We start from the raw sequence: 15,351 nt of genomic DNA on the forward strand, positions 1-15,351 counted from the left end.
ATCAGCCATCTAGCCTATGCGGACGACTTAATTATTTTCACACAAGCGGCGGCGACACCCTTGCGCCGGCTCAGAGCTTGTCTTGAGCATTATGAAAAAGTTTCAGGCCAACAAGTCAGCCTCCCCAAGAGCAATTTCTACATTGCTGACGCACATGAGCAATGGGCAAACTCGATCCAAGAGGAAGGGGGCTTCTCTAGAGGGGACTTCCCGTTCCTCTACTTAGGGGTCCCCATCTATCGGGGTGTAAAGCGCACGGACATGTTCCTCTTCCTCCGAGAAAAGATTGCAAGATGGATTTCAGGCTGGGCGCACCGGCACTTATCTTTTGGAGGGAGGCTCACGCTTATTAAGAGCACCCTTGAAGCGATTCCCTTGCATATCTTCCAAGCCATTGAACCCACCGCCGGCACTCTAAAACAAATTGATCAACAAATGGCTCGATTCTTCTGGGGCTCTACGAGTGAGAGGAAGCGGACCCACTGGATTGGCTGGGACCAAATGTGCCTCCCCACTGATGAAGGGGGGCTCGGGATCCGTAAAACTAAGGAGGTTCTACGCGCCTTCAACATTAAACTTTGGTGGCGCTTCCGGGAGCAAAATTCCCTATGGGCGAAATATATGATGGCAAAATATTGTTCTAACTCCACGCCCCTTACCTTGAGATTGCCGAGCAGGAGTATCCCGACGTGGAGGAGGCTGTCGAGAGCCTGGACCCTCGCACAACCACACATTAGGTGGCTGGTGGGACAAGGAAACATCTATTTTTGGGACGATATCTGGGTCGGCAACGCCCCACTCAGGGGGCTCAGCCTTGATGAAAGGGGAAGACCAACCACGCGGGTGCCGGAGTTCATTAGGAATGGCGTCTGGGATGTACCTAAGCTCCAACTTCTTCATGATCAAGCCGGCCTCCCACAACACATCATTGATCGCATCATCAATATCCCAATCCTCCATGGTGAACAGGATATCCCGAGGTGGACCCTTTCCAATCACGGGGAATTCACGGTGGCCTCGACGTGGGAAACAATCCGAGGACAGCACCCGACCATTCAGGGGCTGAGCGATGTTTGGAAGACAGGCCTCACTACCTCCATTTCCATCTTTATCTGGAGGCTACTCTCCAACCGGGTGCCGGTTGACACAAAACTTCAGTGGAGGGAGATTGAGCTGGCCTCCAAGTGCCAATGCTGCCCCCATTGTCCGAATATCGAGTCCCTCCAACACCTCTTCATTCAGGGATATGGAGCTCGAAGAGTTTGGAGTGAGTTCGACGCATGGTTCGAAGGCCCTTCCCCTCGCCTCCGAATCAATGATACGATCCCTACGAGAATTGAAGTGTGGGCGCGAAGGTGTCAACAGCCGACCATGAAGCATCTTAGCCGAGCCACCCCATACCTCATATTGTGGTTCATATGGTCGGAGAGAAACAGGAGCCGCCACCAAGGCACACAGTTCAAACCGCACAATGTGATTTGGCAGGTCCACATGTTCATTCGGAATTCTATGGCTAATGGAAGTTTGAAGCCGAAGCACTGGAAGGGAGTTAAACTTGGAATAAACATCCCTCAACAAGCGGAAGCAGCTAGGGCGCTACCTCTAGCCATGGCGATCAAATGGAATCCTCCGGATCAGCCGTGGATAAAACTTAATACGGACGCCTCCTTCAATGAAGCGACTGACAAAGCAGGGGGGGGAGGAATCATACGGGACCATTCGGGCAAGATGCTTGTAGCCTTCACTACGCCCCTTGAAGCACACTCAGTGCTTGAGGCCGAGCTCATGGCTATGATCCACGGGTTGAGCATAGCCATGGAATTCGGCCTACCAATCTGGATCGAAGCGGATGCGGAACAAGCAATCAAATTGGTTAATGGAACAGGATGGGGACCGGCACTTGCTCGGCAAGCTGTGGCGCAATTGGTCTTGCTAAAGCGCCAACTCAAATTTCGAGCCACGTTCATACACCGGGAGGGGAACAAAGCAGCGGATTTTCTTGCGAAAATGGGCCCGGAACAAGAAAGTGGCCTACGAATGCAGCATAATTCAGCCCCGAGAGAGCTTTTGGACTTCGTCCGATTGGACGAAATGGGAGTGCTACACGTCCGAAACCTAGATGGGAACGGACACTAGAGCCGGCAATTAGAAGATGGGAGATCATAGCGTTTTATTGTCACTTGATTGTAATTTTGTCGGGAGTATGATGAGGTCCGACCCTTGTGGGATCGGACCGCATACTACTCTTGGTTTTTGTCTTGGCACACCACCTTCGGGTGTGGCCGCGCTTTGTAATTACCTCATTTTGAAATATAGGGATGAGGGACCCACGAACCCTCCACCGTAAAGGTGTTTGATTAAAAAAAAAAAAAAGCCTGGTCATGGAGTAACTGCAATTTAGGTTCATCCCAAGCACCTTCCGTGATAAACTCCGAGACGGTCGTACCAGGGCCGCCCCTATCATCAATGCAAAGCCCCCTGAGTGGTTCGTTGCCCATCCAAATATCATCCCAAAAATAGATCCTTCTAGCCCCAACAATCCATCGTATGTGCGGATGCGAATTGCCCCAGGCTCTGGCCAGCCTCTTCCACGTTGGGCTACTCCTTCCCGAGGTTCTCGTGGTGAGAGGCGAGGATGTTGAACAATACTTACACATCATGTAGCGTGCCCATAGAGAGTTATGTTCTCGGAATCGCCACCACAATTTAATGTTGAAGGCTCGTAGCACTTCCTTGAACCTAAGAATTGCGAGCCCTCCTTCATTGGTGGGGAGGCACATCTGGTCCCAGCTAATCCAATGGGTTCGTTTCCTTTCATTTGTCGAGCCCCAAAAGAAACGCGCCAACTATTGGTCAAGGAGCTTAAGGGAACCGATTGTTGGCTCAATAGCTTGGAAAATATGGATAGGGATCGCCTCCAGGGTACTCTTGATGAGAGTTAGCCTCCCTCCAAAGGATAGGTATCTATGCGCCCAACCGGAAATCCGTCTTGCAACCTTCTCCCGGATAAACATGAACATATCCGTGCGCTTGCCTGATTTAGTGAGAGAAGCTCTCCCTTCTCTCTAGAATTCGACCTCTCTCCCTCCCTCCCCTTTGAGGGAGGTGAAATGTGATTGTTTCATCCGACACATGGTGAAGTCCGGTGGTGAGCTGCCGAAGGGGGAGGCCACGGCCTTGATACACACGATGCAGCCCCCTTCCTTGCCGGAGTGGAAGTTTCGTTCGATTGCACGGCCCAAAACCAAAAGGGATGGCACGCCCCACCCGGAGAAAGCTCGACAAGCTCTCAAACGAGCCGGTCTTGAATCTGGTTCGGAGGTGAGTCGGGCTAAGAAGAAGATGGTGTTCGAAATGGCTGATGGACTCGTCGGCAAACTCCATGGTGAAGGGAGGGGGTCGCCGGATGTTAAGCAAGCTCTTATTGGGGAGATGTTGAGCTCCTTAGCTCAAATGGCAAAGAATGAGAAAGCTTCGACAAAAGATTTGGAAGGTCTTCATGGTGAGGGGATGGCCGGAATTGCGCCGGTGCCGGCGCCGGCTGGCCGGGACCTTGATGTCTCATGCTTGGAGTATGAGATGGTCAACAAGGAGACCAATGCAAGTACACCCCTCCATGTGACGCCTAGGCTAGAGGATGGGTTGGCATGTGACTCACAAAAGAAGGAAAGGACAAAGGTTACTTTGCTTGAGCAAGAGAATGATGGTCCATTTGAGGTAAATGCCATTTTGAATTCAAATTCAGCACCATGTGCTATCCACACCCAATTCGGCATTGATGGAGACAAGAGGGACCATGGCACTGACGGCCGGCCGCCGGAGTACCCGCCGGAAAACCTGGTCCCGCCGGTGAATGCATGGAAGGAGGCTAAAAACTTGTTCGCACATTGGGGGACGGGGTGCAAGGTGGGAGCCTCAACACCACATAAAACCCATAAGGATGAGCCAATCCCACTCGACGCTGGCAAGGTCACACCTTTGGGGACAGCCAGAGACTTTGAAGGTACACCTTATCTCTCCTTTACCGATGTTGAAACGGAATATCTCTCGGAGAAACTAGGACTAGCCATTGTTGGGAAGTTTTCCCACTCACTCCCTTCTTCTTTCCAAATTCAAAAAAGCTTAAGGGGTATGGGGCTAGTTGGTTCTTTCACTTGGAAATACTTGAATGCCAAGCACATCCTACTTCAAATCCAAGCCCCTTGGCCTAGCGGTAAAGGGTGCTGGATACCGCGTTCATCCTGGAGGTCTCGAGTTCGAACCCTAGGTGGCGTAATTTGTGTTTCCTCCTTGTTATAGGAGTTGATTTGTAATTTCCTCCTTCATATATATGATATAAATATATGAAGTTAATTTTTTTTTTTTTTTTTAAAAAAAAAGCACATCCTACTTCAATTCCAAGATATGGCTGATTATGCTAAGGTCTTAAGTGGCCCTAATGGGAGTCCGGTCTGGATTGTTGACATTCACCCAATGAGGGTGTTCAAATGGGCCGGACTTTGATACGTTCTTTGAGTCGCCCATCGTTGCCGTGTGGTGCAATATCATGGGACTACCGGCCCATCTTTTTGAGGAATCGGCCCTCATGGCGATCGGCAAGCTATTAGGCAAGCCGTTACAAGCGGACCATGCCACAATCAATCAAACCCGGCTCTCTTTTGCTAGGATATGTGTTGAGATTGATATCTCCAACCCCCCAACGGAGGAGATCATGCTAAACATCTTAGGCAAAAATTCAAGACACAAAGTAGCATGGGACCGTATCCCATTGTTTTGCGAGAATTGTAAGCATGTTGGGCATGTCATTGATGAGTGTCATGCGTTGGGAAGGAAGGGGCGAGGCAAGGATTACGGAACACCAACCAAGGCGTTCTACCCTAGCCACGATCACAAGATCATCCGTCGAGAATGGCGTCCAAAGGCTGCGATTAGGGTTGGCACCTCACCGAACATTGATCACACGAACAAGGAAAAAGATAGTGGCAACCAAGAGAAGAACAAGGAGGGTACAATGAACGTCGATCCGTTGGCTCCTCGAGCACCCCTTGGGAGTCAACCAAGCATGGACGAGGATGGATTCCAATTGGTGTCGAGGAAGAGGAAAGGCAAGGCACATAAGGGAGACATGCACTCCAAAGCTCAACACATCGACAATTTGCGTTTGAAAGACAATGTCGCCACGGTGTCATTCGATCGGGATGACTCTAGTGCGAACGAGCCGAGCACTTGCTCAATGAATGTCTCATGTGGGCTCCCCAACCGGGAGAAGGAAGGCTTCATCGAGGAACTTGATCCGGGAGGGATCGTTCATCGTGGGGGTATCCCTATTGTGGGCCTCAATTAAGTGACGGATCTTGGATTTTGTGATGTGAAGGTTACACCAGGTTAATTGTAATAGAATAGTGAAGAGTACATTGATGACCACTCTAGTTGGTAGGGAGGCCCTCATTGTACTCTAATTGGTTTTGGCGAGCCGTCACTTTTGGGCGGCTCGGTGTTCCTAGTTTTTCGTTGCAATTGTCCTTAGTAATGCACAGGTGTGGGTCCGCCTTAACCCTCCACCCTCGTGGTGCTTTTGATTTAAAAAAAAATGTAAAAGTTGCTTTTGGCGAGGTTGATCTGTTGCCCGGAGACTCCCTTATACCCATTAAGGCATGCTCTAAGTTGGCGAAGAGGGGTCTCAGCCGCTTGCGTGAAGATAATGATATCATCGGCGTATGCTAAGTGGCTTATTTCCATACATCGCCTCGAGGCTTTGAATGTCATCTCCCTCCGTCAAGGGCCATCGACAAGTAATCCGTGGCTGATGGGATCTCCTTGTTGTAAACCTCGGGTTGATCTGAAAAAACCAGCGGGGGCACCATTAATAAGAACAGAGAACCAACAGGAACCAACACACCTTTCAATAAGGCTGATGATCCATGGCTCCGGGAAACCCATGCGTCGGTGTACTTTTGTAAGAAAGCCCCACTGGACCCTGTCATAGGCCTTGGCCATGTCAATCTTGATCGCCACGTTTGGGGCCGGGGAGCACCTAGCAATCTCATGGAACATTTCTTGGGCTAGGAGGACATTGTCATTCAGGAGCCGTCCCTTCACAAAACCAGATTGGTTGGGAGATATGACCTACGGCAAGAAAGGTGTGAGTCTAGCCCTTAGAACTTTGGTAATGATCTTATTGAGGACATTGCACAGGCTAATAGGGCGGTAATCAGCCCATGTCTCGGGCGACGCCTTCTTTGGAATAAGAACTATGTTTGTGTCCGTGACACTTCAGGGGAGGTAAGCCCCTTTAAAGAACTGTGAGATCGCTTCCACAACGTCCCTTCCAACAATCGACCAACACACTTGATAGAACGTGGCCAAGAATCCATCCGGTCCAGGTGCACTATCCCCGGATATCTCAAAAACTGTATCTTCACCTCGTCCAGATCCATGGCCTTATGAAGGTTCGCAAGGTCGTCTGAAGGCGGCATTTGATGGTTCAAGTCTAGGTCCGACTCCTCGAGCGCTGGAATGTCCGGAGCAAGAAGACCCTGGAAAAACTCAACTGCCGAATTGCGAATCTCAGTTTCATCCGTAATCTCCTGGCCATTTGTCCGAATGGAGTGGATTCGCAACCTGACCCTCTTCTGTTTCACCCAGCTTTGATAAAATCTGGAATTCTTGTCTCCCTCCGCAAGCCACCTTAAGGCCGCCTTTTGTCGCCAGAAATCCTCCTCCATTTTAAGTAAGAGGATGTATTCGGCAAAGTTCTTGTTTATCTCGGTCCTGTTCCGGGGCGTGGGGTCAGCTTCGAAGTTGGCTTGGGCCTTTGCTATCTCTTCTTCCATCCTCTTGAGATTAGCATGTATATTCCCAAAGACTTCTTTGTTCCATGCCTTTAAGGTTTTTTTGCTTCGTATCAACTTGATTTGGAGATTTAGGAGCCCGGCCGTCCCGGTGGGTTGCTCCCAACTGTCTTGGACAATCTTCATAAAGCTTTCATGTCGGATCCACATGTTTTGGAAGCGGAATCCACTTCCCCCGGTGTTAGGTCTCGCCATCTTGCACCGTGCGAGGATCGGGCCATGATCCGATGATACTCTTGGCAGGTTGGTCACCCTCGAACAATTTTCTTTCTTTAGCAAACACAAGACAAGTGAAATTGTAATCTGATACAGCTGCACAGATGCAGGAAGAAACCCTCGAAGCCTCAAAAATCTTGGTCCATGCCTCGCTCACAAACATCATGCCCAGCCTTTCGAATAGCCCGTTTTTGGCCTATGTGTGCTCCGCTCCATCGTAGCCCGGGTCAAGGAGGCGGCAATCTTCAATAGTTTCCGCAAAATCAATCATCTCGCCCTGCCGATTAGTATCACTCCCAACCCGATCAACACGTGAGAGAATCGTGTTGAAGTCCCCTCCAATTAACCATGGCATTCCATCCACTAGGTTCGAAATGTCCCTCATTTTGTCCCATAGTGGGTATCGTTCCGATCTTGAACACTTTGCATAGACGGCCGAGACAAAGATGGGGCTAGCCATGCGGTGGGAAGTTAACTTTCCATGTAAAATCTGATCCTCGTCTTCTTCAATATCAAAATGAGCCCCTTCTTCGGTGAAGATCCAAACCTTGCCGTTTGTGTTAGCGCCTTTGAACTTTAGCCCGAGCGCCATAGAGTATCGGTCCGGATTGGGGGTTGTGAGTGGCTCCAATATTGCAAGAAACATAACATTGTGACATTTAATTAGTCTCTTTAAAACGTTTTGGGTTGACGCATTAGCGACTCCCCTAGAGTTCCAAAACATTAGATTGTAAGACATATTAACAAGTTAGGTTCGTACCCGGAAGGTATGAAAGCCCTCCTTGAAACAAGACAATCCGTCGATCTTCCTCCCTTGTGTGTTCCCCGACGTCAATTTTGAAAGGGGAATCCTCGGCATGTTCCAAATGTGGTTGGATATCCATCGCCGCCACATCCTCCTCGCCACAACCCTCAACATCGTACTCTCCATTGTCCATGAGAGTGTAGTATTTATTTGTACTCATGACATTTCTAGACATCTCGTCGCCATTCCTTCCGTTCTCAAATGAGAATGGCCGAAATCCCCCACTCGATCCTCCTCGTGAACCCTCGCGGGACTTCGAGGGCATCCGTCGATGTGAGCCATCTCGATCCCATGTCCCGTCCCTAGGTCCATTATCCACCTTAGAAACTCAATACAGGCCACTTGCATGCTTGGTTGCCGATCTCTCCAATTGACCTCCTTTAGTGTTTTGCGGTTCATTATCCAATTCGCCCACTTCTCGATCTTCTCCCACTATGTCCGGACCCTCCCACACCGTGTCAAACCTTATCTCCCCATCCGGTTTATTCCTTAGCGCTGCCCCTTTCCCCTTGTATTTCTTTTGCCATTTCCACTCGCTGTTGTCATTGGATGTAGCATTTGTGTTTGCTTGCTTTTCGACCGATCCATTTGCTCCGTGGGTTGCCTTTTGAAGAGAACTGTATTGTTGTTGTAGTTCCTCTTGCTCGGCCTCTCGGTGTTGCCCACCGCATAGCACATGCTACTTGAATGCCCAACATGCTTACATTCCCGGCAATAGGCGGGTATCTTATCCCATCTGACTTGTTGCATCACTTCTCTCCCACAAATGTCTAAAATAATTTCCTCGGGGGGCGGCTTTGTGATGTCAATCTCGACACAAATTCGCGCGAAGGAGAGCCTTGTTTTTGTTGGCGGTGGCTCGATCTACTTGAATCGGGGTGCCAAGGAGTTTGCCGATTGCAAAGAGGGCCGAATGGTCGAACAAATGGATTGGGAGCCGATGAGGTTGCACCAAATGGCTGCTATCGGTGACTCACAGTAGGCATCAAAGTCCGGGGACCATTTGAAGACTCTCATTGGGTGACGATCAATGAACCACACCGGGGTTCCCTTCGGGCCGCTTAATAGCCTTGCATAATCCGCCAAATACTCGCATTGAATAAGAATGTGTTTGGTGTTAATGTATCTCCATGTGAAACCACGATGAAATTTAATATTAGAAATGGCCTTTTGGATTTGAGCAGCCGTCGGTATAGAGTGGGAAAACTTACCTACAATGGCATGCCCAACGTTCTCGGCGAGCTTCCGTATCTCCATCACCGAGAAGTATATTGCCGGTACACCATTGGAAACCGATGCAAGCCCTATGTTTTGGATCTCGTCGGCCACAAAACGTGCGGACCATCCGGGTCGGGAGCCCCCTTGAGCATATCCGCCATTGAGTTCCATTTGTTGGTTTGCATCGGGACCGTTCCTCCTCCTTCGGCATTTGTATTTCCAATTGAGCTTGTTCCCGTTACGTCCCCTTTGTTTGCTAGATTCTCGTGCATGGGATTTGTTGAGCTCGTTTTGAAGAGGTCGGCCATTGAACTCGACTTGGGGGGTTGGCTCGGGATCTCCGCACATCCCCCACCCTCGGGGTCATCGGCCATGCCCATGGTGACATCTCCTTCCCCGGAACTTGCATTCGTGTTAGTAGGCGTGACTTGTTGCACATTGTCTCTTGGACGCGTCTTTGGTCCGGCCGCGATGCCACCTTTCCTTGACACGCCATTCTCAAAGTTGTACCGGATCTTGAGGATTCGACCCTTCTCCAAGGGGGGGGGGGAGAATTCCACATGGTAGGGGCTGAAAGCGGACGAAGGTGTTGGACTTCGTATTTGTACCTCGATTACCGGGTGGGAGGAGCTGGGTCGTTCGGCCGAGCGCCGTGTGTTCATCTCATGGCCACCGGCGAGAAGTGGTTCCGCGGCCAATGTGTCGAGCATGTCCGCCGAATCCAAGGAAGCAAGATGGAGTAGGTTGCTTGATTTTGGCTGCACATGCTCTCTAACGGCTAGTGTTGCATGTGACTTTTCAGCATGTCAAGGCTCCAAAGAGCTTTCAAAAAGTGCTCTCGTGTCAATTACCATTTCCGGAAGTTTGACTCTCTCTTCACCCAAGACTCTATTTGCTTTTGTAGCGCCAAATACACTTGTTTTGTCATGGCTCGGCTGGTTGTACGCCATCTCGGTGCCGGTTGGCCCCTCTCCGGCGGTCTGATCAGAGTTATGGCCGGAAAAAGGCACAATGTCGAGAGATGCTTCTTTTTCCGCGCGTGGGCTCACCATTTCTAGCTCCTTGTCATCTCCATCTTTTTCATGCTCCTCTAGATGAGTGGTGTCCCCCATGGCGTGGTTCGAGACCGCCGGAAGGATGGAGCTTTTGCATTTGGGGCTCCCGATCGGGGTACCTTCCTCCTCCCCAAAATCGATTCTCTTCCTTAGTTGTTTGTCTTCGGGGAGTGGAGATGGGACAAATCTCTTCCGTCCATTCCCTTTGGTGGACGGAGCCAGGGTACTCCTCCGTGTCTTGAGTTTTGCTTTTGCAACCTTCATCGCCAATTTCTTGGAAGGTTGCTTCGGAGATGTGGGATCCTTTGAGCTAAACGTCATAAGCTTGTCCGAGAGGGTTCGCGCCTCCTCGGGGGGTGGTGTGTCGCTAAGCGGGTCGTCCGGCATGGCCGGGAAGCGCGCCGTGAACGATGGTCGAAGGGTTGTAATTTAAGCTTGTCCGAGAGGGTTCGCAACATAGATGGGCCTTCAACTTCGTTGTTTGCACATTTGCGGTTCCTTAGAAAATAGTAATTTAATGGGAAGCGCTTAATTAAACTTTACACTTTGGTATATTTTCACATTCTATATAAATAGCAAATCAGATACCTAGAGATAGTAAATATAATGATTGTGCATATACTATTATATCTTTCGCCTAAATAGTATAAAATCAAGTTTATGCACTTACATAATTCCTTCACATTAATATAATTTATAATCGAATTTATATTGATACTCCCTTTGTCCCATTAGAAATGAAACATTTTCCTTTTTTTTGTTTGACCCATTAAAAATGAAACGTTTCCTGAAATGAAAACAATACTATATCTATTTTTTCATCTCTCTTACTTTACTTTCTCTTCATTAACTCACAAAACAACACTGCATAAAATCTCATGCCAGAAACCAAATGTTTCATATTTATTGGGACGGAGGGAGTACTAATTAGTGGTCCACGTGACCGCGCAAAGTATTAACAAAAATATATGAGTTGGTTCCAGTAAAAATTCAAGTTCTACTTATTAATTTAAAAAGAAATGAAAAATAAAATAAATAATATATTTTTTTTTTGTTGTTTCACAACATCATCACCCTCAACCACAAATCTGCAACATCCAATTACATGCAAACAAAGCTACACCCTACAGCTAATAACAATTAACAACTGTTTATCCACTAATCACAGCTTTACTCACAAAAATTAACAATATAAGCTTTATCGATCATCAACAAGCCAATAACAATTTAGATGTACCGTTGGTGATCACGACATTATATTGGAGAATGTCAACTTCTTGCCAGCGATTAATAAGAGCCATTTATCCTCCATGGTATTTCTATTGGCTGCTCATCCCAACGTGCTCCTCCAACTCCAGAGGACATAATTGTGTGTGTTTTTTTCCCTCCGAGCGCACAACTCTTGCTTGTACAAGTTTCTTCCACATCAAGTAGCTGTTGATGCCAGAAATGAGCGAATTCGTTGCAGCATTTCTGCTTTCACTGAATCAGGTACAGAAGCTCTTCCTTTTGGAGTTATGACTTTGACAAGTTCATGAACTGTTACAGTATCCCTTCCCTTCTTCCTTGCAAACTCCCTGCAGAGGGCTTTCATCTCATCTTTCCAACCACATTCCACAAGCCTCTCCACTAATAATTCCTTCAGACGCTCTTTTTCTCCGCTCTGCACTAACTTCAAATCGACTATTTCTTGAAGACTCGGGGTGGATTGCCCGCTCCATTTCTGCATCTGGAGTCGGGTGGGGTTGAATTGACGCGTTCCGTCTTCCCAAATAAAATAAAATAAAATAAATAATATGAGAAACATAAATGAGGGAATACATAGTTGCGTGAGAGATGCATGTATCTACTAGTATTTAAATCAGAAAGGGAAGATATGTTGCATTTCGGATTCTCTATGATTATAATTTTTGTACTTTTGACGTAATAAGAATAATACATAAACAAGAGAAATCATTATTGGAAATCCTATGTATACCTTTTTATAATTATACTTTAAAATTGCTTTTGGTTTTTATGTCAACCAACTGACCCAGGAGACATGCAAAGACTCGCAGATTGATCAAGCGGCAGAAGTCTAACTGGTCAAGGAGATACCTAAAAATCTATCCAAGTGCCGTCGAGTGAGCGAACCTAAGAGGATTTCAAAGCCTTAACCCACAGTACTATTAACTAGTAAAGGAAAGTAAGGGTCGAATCCCACATGAATGAAGGTGTTACAACATGTGTTGTGGACATTTGCTGCTGCCACGCAAACTGAGTGGGTTAAGTTTTTAGCTACTTGACTAAGCGGGCTAAAGGAAATGTATCTAACTAACCAACTGGATTAAACTATGCGAAAAGGCGACTAAACTGCTACTACTCCTAACTGATCAATCGGACTTGACAAAAATGGAATTACGCTACGAAATAGAAAAGTAATGGGGACCACTTTCAAGAGTCCATTGTAGCCTATAAATAGGCTTGTAAGCATGTCATTTGAGGACACCATTGATCAAATACGAAAATAGACTTTGTCTTGTGAGTTGAATTCTCTTTGTAGAGTTTTTCACTTGTTTGGAACTTATCAAGATACTTTGAGCAAGTTCTTGTGGCATTCAATCATACCAAGGTTCTTGGCTGATCATATAGCCAACGGGTCGAGGTTTTCCAAGCTCTGGAAGTGGATCAAACCAGATTATCAATCAAGGGAGTCCGCTGCCAACCCTTATACGTGGAGTTCTTGGATCAATATATCCAACGGGTCCTTGGTCGTGTCCCAATCTATATCATTTGGTATCACGAGCCAACTGGTATTGATCTATCCTTAGTTTTATCTTACATTGTTTATCTTTCATATCCTTGAAAAAAAAATGAAAAAAAACCCCAAATACATATTTCACCTCATAATTTTCTTGACCATTTCCTTTCATCCTTCATTCAAGGGCTGAAGTTTGGTTGGTCGTTATTAGTTCTTGTTTGTTCTTGATTTGTTTTTACTTTTGTTATCTTTGCAAAAGAGAGAGTGGTAAAAGGCATGAGTGGTGAGATTATTTGAGGGGAGGTAAACGCCGACGAGTGATATACACGAGTGTTTTGTGAGGTTTATTTTTGTGTGATACACGAGTGAACTGTGAGGATGGATTCTACTGATGACAATCAAATTGATCCTACGTTTAAAGCCATGCAACAACATTTTAGAAGGCTTGGACGTATTCTGGAAAGTGTTTCAGAGCGCTTTGAGAGGCTGGAATTTCAAGCAAATGCAAATAATAACGAGGAAGAAGATAGTGGAGGAGAGGATAATGCTTCATATAGGCACTCTTTGAAATATAGGGATGAGGGACCCACGAATCCTCCACCATGAGGGTGTTTGATAAAAAAAAGGATAATGCTTCATATAGGCATCGAAATGAGAGACATGGAAACGGTAGAAGATGGCGTACAAATTAAGTTGATGGTGATTTGAGAAGCATCAAACTGAAGATCCCAACATTCCAAGGAAGGAGTGACAGAAAGGTGGATCTCATCTTTGAATGTCACAACTATTCCGAGGAGAAAAGGTTAGACTTGCTGCTATTGAATTCACTGACTATGCTACAGTTTGGTGGGATCAATTGACAACCAGTACAAGGCGATATGGAGGAAGACCAGTTTCGACTTGGGAAAAAATGAAAGGCATAATGCGTAAGAGATTTGTACCTTCTCATTATTTTCGTGAATTGTATCAAAAATTACAATCTATGAAACAAGGTACTAAATCTGTTGATGAGTACTACAAAGAGATGGAGATTGCTATGATTAGGGCAAATGTTGAAGAAGATAGAGAAGCAACCATGGCTCGATTCTTATGTGGGCTGAATAGAGAGATTGCAAAATATTGTGGAGCTTCAACACTATGTGGAGTTGGAGGACATGGTTCATATGGCCATGAAGGTGGAGGGATAACAATCCAAAAGAATTTTTCAACAAGTTCTAATTCTTCAAGGACAAAAGAGTGGACTTCATCCAAATCCAATTTTGCGGTAGCTTCTAAACCTCAAAATGAAGAGTCGACATCCAAGTCCAAAGAATTTGAGAAGGGTAAAGGTATTTCTGCTTCTACTGCTACTCGAAATAGAGATATCAAATGTTTTCGTTGTCAAGGTGTTGGACACATTGCATCTCAATGTCCAAACAAAAGGGTGATGATTTTGAAGCCAAATGGAGAGATAGAATCTGAAAGTGAACGTGAAGATGATGATGAGGAGGAGGATAAACAATTGGAGGAGATTGGACCAGAACGTGGAGAACTTTTGGTGGTTCGAGGGCTCTAAACATGCAAAACAAAACGATGATCAACAAAGGGAGAACATCTTCCACACAAGGTGTTTGGTCCAAGGTAAACTTTGCATAATGATTATTGATGGTGGTAGTTGTGCAAATGTTGCAAGTTCTGAAATGGTGGACTCCCATCGCCGCCGAAAATGACAATTAGATTCAAGAAGAAGCGCGGCCACGTCAGTGCCGGGCACGGTCGTATCGGCAAGCACCGCAAGCATCCTGGAGGTCGGGGGTAACGCCGGAGGAATGCACCACCACCGCATCCTCTTTGACAAGTACCATCCCGGACACTTCGGCAAGGTCGGTATGAGGTACTTCCACCGCCTCCGCAACAAGTTCCACTGCCCGACCATCAACATCGATCGCCTCTGGTCGCTGGTGCCGCAGGAGGTGAAGGACAAGGAATCCAAGGACAACGCTCCGCTCATCGACGTCACTCAATTCGGCTACTTCAAGGTGCTGGGGAAGGGACTGCTGCCGGAGGGGAAGCCGGTCGTGTTGAAGGCCAAGCTCGTGTCGAAGAATGCGAAGAAGAAGATCAAGGAAGCTGGTGGCGCCGTTGTGCTCACCGCTTAATTAGGGTTTTTCCCCCAATTTAATTTTGCCTCTTTTTATTTATGTTTTATGCAATCGGTAATACTTATGATATTGCTAGTCGATGCACTGGTAATTGCCTACATTGAAAACTATGGATTTGTGTTATGTTTTATGTGATTTTGGGATATTTCAGAGTAATGCGTTTTTATATTTGATAGCGTGTGTTAATTAGAATTAAAAAAAGTTCTGAAATGGTGGAAAAGTTGAGCTTAACAACGGAAAAACATCCTAATCCGTACAAGCTACAATGGCTTAATGAATGTGGAGAAATTTGAGTGACTAAGCGAGTTCTAATTTCGTTTTCAAT

General features: G+C 46.8%; 1 pseudogene; it reads left to right on the forward strand.

The window, feature by feature from the left end:
• The first annotated feature begins 14,590 nt into the window (after window positions 1-14,590).
• On the forward strand, window positions 14,591-15,123 carry LOC121774021 (annotated as a pseudogene).
• Window positions 15,124-15,351: the final 228 nt, after the last annotated feature.

Source organism: Salvia splendens, chromosome 17 (assembly GCF_004379255.2).
Source record: "Salvia splendens isolate huo1 chromosome 17, SspV2, whole genome shotgun sequence".
Lineage (NCBI taxonomy): Eukaryota > Viridiplantae > Streptophyta > Magnoliopsida > Lamiales > Lamiaceae > Salvia > Salvia splendens.